General features: G+C 41.1%; 1 protein-coding gene across 2 annotated transcripts in view; it reads right to left on the reverse strand.

Annotated features, from left to right (window-relative positions):
* The window catches only part of NUMA1 (nuclear mitotic apparatus protein 1), an 83,805-nt gene that overhangs the window by 67,073 nt on the left and 9,475 nt on the right, over nt 1-7,257 (reverse strand). For both annotated transcript variants that reach the window (XM_011956779.1, XM_011956780.1), the window contains exon 2: nt 4,790-4,853. The gene's annotated coding sequence lies outside the window, so the exon portion shown is untranslated. The remainder of the gene's footprint in view (nt 1-4,789; nt 4,854-7,257) is intronic.

Genomic DNA, 7,257 nt, shown 5'->3' on the forward strand with positions numbered 1-7,257 from the left:
CACGTGCCTGTAATCGCAGCTACTTGAGAGGCCGAAGAAGGAAAATCGCTTCAACTCAGGAGGTTGAGGCTGCAGCGAGCTGTGATTGTACCACTGCACTCAAGCCTGGGTGAGAGAGTGAGACCCTCTCTCAAAAAAAAAAAAAAAAAAAAAGGTAGGATAAAACTATTATGGTATGGCCCCATTTTTAAAACTATATATACAAATATTTATAGACAGATAGATATATCATATACATATCTATCCCTCTCCCCACATACTTGTGAATTTGTATATGTGTATGTATACTTGTAAGGAAGTATACCAAATAATGTTTATTTCTGAGTTGTGGAATTATGGGTGCCTTTTACTTTCTCCCTTAACACATTATTTTTCATGTTTTCTAAATAGTACCATCATATACAATTAGGAAAAAATTAGTTTCATATTGTTTAATCTAGTAATCTATTTGTAGCTATGTATCATAAAAAAAACCAAAAACACAGACAAAAACTTATGCATAATAATGTTCATGTAAAGATACACAAAAAACTATTAATATATAATGGTTACTTCTGCAGGGCAGAACTAGGGCAAAGACTTTTTGGGCACTTATTTGTTATATCTATTACAAAAATGATTTGAAAAAAATTCCATTATTATTTAAAAAAACCTGAAAGCATATAAAAATTCTATATGATAGACTATTATGCAGCCATTGCAAATATTTATGAAGAGTATATATAAATCTATATAATGAAAAAATGGTAAATGGGGAAAAAAGCAGAATATAAAATTTTAGGTAATATATGATCTGGAAATTGCAAAACCAGAAATATGCAAGCACAAAATACTAAAAGAAAATATGCTAAAATAAGAACAGTAGTTTTCTCCAGATAGTGGGATTATGGGTGATTTTAGTTTTCTTCCTTAAACTTCTCTGTGTTTTTCACATGTCCTAGAATGAGTATATACTATTTTCCAATCAGGCTCAAAAAATGTTTTTGGTTTCTGCCCTATAATGAAAAGCCCACTCCTTGTGAGAAATTTTATCCACAAAGAATTATCAGTAGTAAGCAATCCACTAGCAGTAAGACTGTTCATAATGCATATGCCTAAGAAAATCATCTTTGGTGGGTAGTGAGCTCATTTTAAAGGGACACAGCTCTGACCACTTCCTGCCTTCTTGCTTTTGGAGTTGTTTTAGTAAATATAACTGAGGAATCAAGATCCCAAACATGAGATGCCTGACAAACTTTATACTGTATTATAAGAACCAGGACCACCACCTTCTCTCAACCTAACCTCTAAGACTTTACACTGAAGAACAGACAAGATTTAAATAACATAGGTTGGGTCATGTTAGTCTGTAAATCAGAAACACTTAATAGCTAATTCCATGAAGAATAAAATCCAAATCTCTTAGCCTGACACTTAAGGTTCTCTAAGATCCAACCCTCAAAATTTCCTTCCCAGCCTCATCTTCAGTTCATTCCCTAAAATATCCTCTATCTCAGGCACATTTTCCCCATATATGCCAGGCATTTTCCAAGCTCTGTGCCTTTGCCCATGGTGTGACCTCCATCAAATGCCCTGTCTCCTAAACCCACTGAACTCCTATTATTCCTTTACAACCTGGCTAAAATGCCTTCTCCCTTCAGAAACTCTCCTTATCGCTCCCACAATCAGGAACAATTGTTCTTTCCTCTACATGCTCCCATATTGCTTGTTCCTCTGCAAACTTAATTACAATCCTCCCTGGGTGGATGCTATCTGTAATACTTGTTTCATTTTACTAAACTCTTGGAGGGCAGAAACCATTTTAAAATCATTTCTACTCCAGCACACTGCTTGCACACAGTAGGTACTAAATAAATGACAGCCAATTGGCCCTAATCTGAATTCTTTCAGTGGTACAGCCATGGATGGGAAATTGTCAAAGAAGCTAGCCCCTCTAATTGCACGTTATATATGTAGCATGAGTGACCAGCAGAAAATGTCAAGGGCTTGCCACTTTATGAGGACTGGCAACATGACTATGTTTACACAATCCTAATTAAAACTAAAGGGCACTGAGGGAAAAGAAGAGAAACAGGGAGATTAAGAGGTGTGGATTCTACAGGTCACCTCCTCTCCTTAGTGAGCTTGCTAGGCACTAGGCTGGAAGATCTGGGCTACAAAGTAGCGTATTTTATCTTTGGGGTCACCTGTAGGATCTAAGTATTGAAAAGCAACTGATTACGCCACTTTGTCCTCCAGCAACTGGCCCTGCTGTTGGGCATTAACTTCTAATTCTGGTACACAGGCTTTTTCTCTAAATGAATCCCACTGTACCAATCATGAGGAGAATCCCTTTAAAGAAAGGCTTGAAATTAGTAACAGCAGGAAACAAAGTCTCTCAATTCTCTGAATCACAATATCTACACTGTCCATTTTGATGAAATTCACCCCCACCTCCTTCAAACAATAAGTCCTACCAAGGAATGACTTCTCTTGGGACTAACACATCCTGTGATTGTTTTTCAGGAGCAGGCTTCCAGTGCCTGCTTCTCATTAAATAGCTACTTAATATTTGATCATCCAGCTGTGACTCTAAGTACAGAGTAAAGTAACTATAATTTAGGAAGTAAAAAGGAAATTCCACTCCTACCCCAAGTCCAGTAGTCAAACAGCTTAGAATAGACATTTCCCTACCTCAGACCTCCTTAGGCTTATCCAATTTTCATCTAGAACTTTTAGCATCTCTTAACTTTTCCAACATAAAAATGAGGAAAACAATGTTTAAAGTAAGAAAGAGAACTGCAAATGATTATACAGTAACTTAGTGACAGAATCTTTTGAACAGGCTGTCTAATACCTCATTTTACTGATCAGTTTTCAAGACCACCATTTCCAGGAACAGACTACAGGGCACTATAATATAATCAGCTTAATTTGCATATATTCAAGGTAACAGCCCCTATGCTTGACCCCTTCACCATCTTCCTGCCTACCTTTTTTCAAACCCACAACTGCTAACAACAAAAAACAAATCAATGTAGTGATTTAATACATCATTTCTCCCTAAAACAGACTGGAGCTACCAAACCATCTGCTTCAGCCTCATCACCTGGGACTCATCTTGACTGATTTGGGTGTGCTGGTGGGCAGTGGCTGCCATAGCCTGAAGAACTCTTTTAACTCTTTCTGTGGGTCTTCTGGAGATGGGACTGCAATGGCTCCTCAGCTGCAGTTTCCTATAGAGCAACATGTTTCAACTCTTTTCAGCCCTCAACACACTTGTGATTTGGGAGGAGTACCAGGAGAAAGACCAGTTTTTGGCAGGGCACAGTGGCTCACGCCTGTAATCCTAGCACTTTGGGAGGCCAAGGCGGGTGGATCACTTGAGGTCAGGAGTTCAAGACCAGCCTGGCCAACATGGTGAAACCCTGTCTCTACTAAAAATACAAAAAATTAGCTGGGCATGGTGGCACATGCCTGTAATCACAGCTACTAGGGAGGCTGAAGCAGGAGAACCGCTTGAACCCGAGAGGTAGAGGTTGCAGTGAGCCGAGATCCCGCCATTGCACTCCAGCCTGGGTGACAGAGACCCTGTCTACAAAAAAAAAAAAAAAAGGCCAGTTTTCTCCACTATCTAGTCACCCCAACGTATAAGCAAGCATATGCACAGTTACTATAAAGGAAAGTGACTTGTTTTCCAGCAGACATTTCTAATCTTATTAAATCAAATGAAAACTGCAATCAAAATACTCTCCTTAGGAAGTTATTTATTTATTCTAACAAAACACTTCTTTGGGAGCTGCTTTTAAAGTCTACTCCATGTGAGACCAACAGAAAAATTTGGTGTTACTGTTTTATAGTCACACCTCATTCTTCACCAAAAAAGGTATGGCCTTGCATGATTTTTTGGCTCATGGCATCTTCTGGCTGTTTCTAAAAACGGAATCCACCATGCTAAGAGTAAAGATTTGCTACCTCTGAGCATACTCAAAGATTGGCTTAGAGGTAATCTGAGGCAATGACACCATCACCAAAGGAAATCTAAAGGCTGAGAACACAGTTACTTTGAAGGGGTCAAACTTACAAACATTGTAATTACCCCATAATTACAATCAAGGGGGCAAGACATGTACAATATCTGTCACATTTGTTCAGCTATTACATTACTTTATAATTACACATTATATAATGATAAATTTTGGCCCTGGAAGAAATCTTCAAGATCATATAATCCAAACTGTCCCTTTATACATATGAGAAAAGTTCAGTCCGTTGACGTTAGGCAATTTGTCCCTGGTCACACATCTGGTTAGCGACAGTCAGGACGAGAAACCCAGACACCCGAACTCCCAGCATAATGCACCCACACATACTTATGCATACAGCTCCTCCTCCCCTGCTTCTCACTTCCTTCATTCCCCTGATCAAAAGGGACGTAAATAACTTGGGACACTAAAGCACACCAAGAATGGTTCTGAAACCCAGTAGTGGAGAAATAATGGCTTAAAGACCAGGACTTCTCTGCAGTGGCCTCAATGGCCAATGTTTAGTGTCTGGCTCACAAGAGTTCGAGGCAATCTACTTCAAAGCAAGGTCCAATGAAAACCTCTGGACACCACCCTACCACAGTTAGAAAAAATATCTTTATTAAACCTCTCTGCTCTCCTCCTACAGTAACCTGTTTGCTTCAAATAATTGAAAGACAGTCATTCTGAAGAACCTGAGTCAGGGAAAAAGTAAATAGTAGAGCTCCTGCTCAGGACAAATCTGACCTATGAAAAAGTAGAAGGCAGGAACCATTTTGACTTACCTCCTGGTGGAAGCCTCCACGCACTAGAACAGGGTGATCCCCGGCAGTCTGGCTTAGTTTCCACCTAGGGAAGGGGCAAAGGGACAGGAATGATTATTCATTCCCCTAACCCACCCACTCTTGGTCAGCTCAGCCTCACGTTATCCTGGGCAACCCCAGCATTCTGTGGATCGGACAGCAAGCAGAAGGGAAGCCATGCAGGCCAGGTCAATGGGGTGAGTCAGTGGCAGAGCAGGAAGAGTCACTGGGGCAGAAATTCTGGCCTTCCGTGGCAAGACTGCCAAGCCACACCCACATTTGGTCAGCACCGTGAAGGCCCTGCCCTGTTAGGATTTCAGTCTCTAAGCCAGAAAGCTGCTTCCTCAGGAGGCCCCACACCACTCTCCTCCTGCTCAAAAATCTTCCACAGTTTTCTTCTCCCTAAAGCATCATATCTAAATTCTTTGGCTTAACTTTCCAAATCCTCCATTATATGGCCTCAAGTCATTTATTCAACCTTATTTCCCACTATTCTACAGAATACACTCTGAATTGATCAAGCCCATCTTCCCACTTCTCTCTGCGTGAGCCAAGCCTTTTCTTATTTCCCTGCCTTCAATTATCCAGAGTGGTAAATTCAAACGTTGTCAGGGGTCAGGCAAGTAACAGAAACAAATGATCCAGGCAAGGCGCAGTGGCTGACAGCGGTAATCCCAGCACTTTGGGAGGCTAAGGTGGGCGGCTCACTTAAGCTCAGGAGTTCGGGACCAGCCTGGGCAACACAGAAACACTCTGTCTCTACAAAAATACAAAAAATTAGCCAGGTGTGGTGGATTGTGCCTGGGTTCTACCTACTTGGGAGGTTGCAGTGAGCTGAGACCACACCACTGGACTCCAGCCTGGGCAAAGGAGCGAAACCCTGTATCCAAACAAAACAAAACAAAACAAAACGATCTAGCGGGGCACATGGCAGATCTAGGAAACGATGCACTCCCGTAAAGGCATTCAAATATTTTAATTCAAATATTTATGTAGTATCTCATTGTGAGCATCACAGTAACCTTTTTTTTGTGAGACAGAGTCTCGCTCTGTCGCCCAGGCTGCAGTGCAGTGGCCGGATCTCAGCTCACTGCAAGCTCTGCCTCCCAGGTTTATGCCATTCTCCTGCCTCAGCCTCCCCAGTAGCTGGGACTACAGGCGCCCACCACCTCGCCCGGCTAGTTTTTTTGTATTTTTTAGTAGAGACGGGGTTTCACCGTGTTAGCCAGGATGGTCTCGATCTCCTGACCTTGTGATCTGCCCATCTCAGCCTCCCAAAGTGCTGGGATTACAGGCTTGAGCCACCGTGCCTGGCCACAGTAACCTTTTAAATAGTTACTAATACTCTATCTTGCAAATGAGGAAACTTCCCCAAGGTTAGGTAACTGGCAAAATGCTGGGCACAGTCTCTAGACCTGTCTGATGCCAAAGCAAGAGGCTTCTAGCAGTACAAACACCATGGAAGATACAGAACCCTCAAAGTCACTTTTCATGATACACAACCTTAATAGTAGGATGGGAAGCCCAAATCACAGCTTATCTAACCATATCCCAACTGCCTCCAATTCTGTCATCTTCCAAACCCCATCTTTCTCCCAAAATATTTCATTCCTAGTTATTCCAAGTCCTACTGAATTCCTTCTTCTGTAAATTCCTACAGGGTTTATAGATTAGATAGCACAAATAAGTGCTAAATTATATACTGTCTTACAAAATCAGATACTGCTTCTATGTATTTTAGTGTCAGCCTCATCAAACTATTGTATTAATCTATATAGTTCTACCACCAAAAACGCCTAACCTGAATCTAATCCAGAAGAAACAGACAAATGCTATGAAAGACAAAAAGGCATTCAGATTAAAAAAGAACTGTTCAAAGTTAAAGCAGACTAAAGACATGACAGTCATGACAAGTGCATAAATACATGCGTGATCCTTCAGTGAATCCTGAATTTTAAAAAACTCAATAAAAGACATCATTGGGAAAACACAAGAAATCTGAACAAGTACTATACATTGGATGCATTGAATCAATGTTAAGTTTCCTGAGTGTTAAGAGTACTGTAGTTATACAGGAAGATACTTTTTTCTTATGAAATACTTGCTGAAATAAGGATTAAATAATATGATATTTATATCTAACAGTCAAAAAGATTCAGAAAAGGATAAATAGAGAGCAAATTTGGCAAAATGTTAACAGGGAAGCTAAATGAAAAGTATATAGGCCGGGCGCGGTGGCTCAAGCCTGTAATCCCAGCACTTTGGGAGGCCGAGACGGGCGGATCACCAGGTCAGGAGATCGAAACCATCCTGGTTAACATAGTGAAACCCCGTTTCTACTAAAAAATACAAAAAACTAGCTGGACGAGGTGGCGGGCGCCTGTAGTCCCAGCTACTTGGGAGGCTGAGGCAGGAGAATGGCGTGAACCCAGGAGGCGGAGTTTGCAGTG

This window comes from Colobus angolensis, unplaced genomic scaffold (genome assembly GCF_000951035.1).
Source record: "Colobus angolensis palliatus isolate OR3802 unplaced genomic scaffold, Cang.pa_1.0 Scaffold424, whole genome shotgun sequence".
Classification (NCBI taxonomy): domain Eukaryota; kingdom Metazoa; phylum Chordata; class Mammalia; order Primates; family Cercopithecidae; genus Colobus; species Colobus angolensis.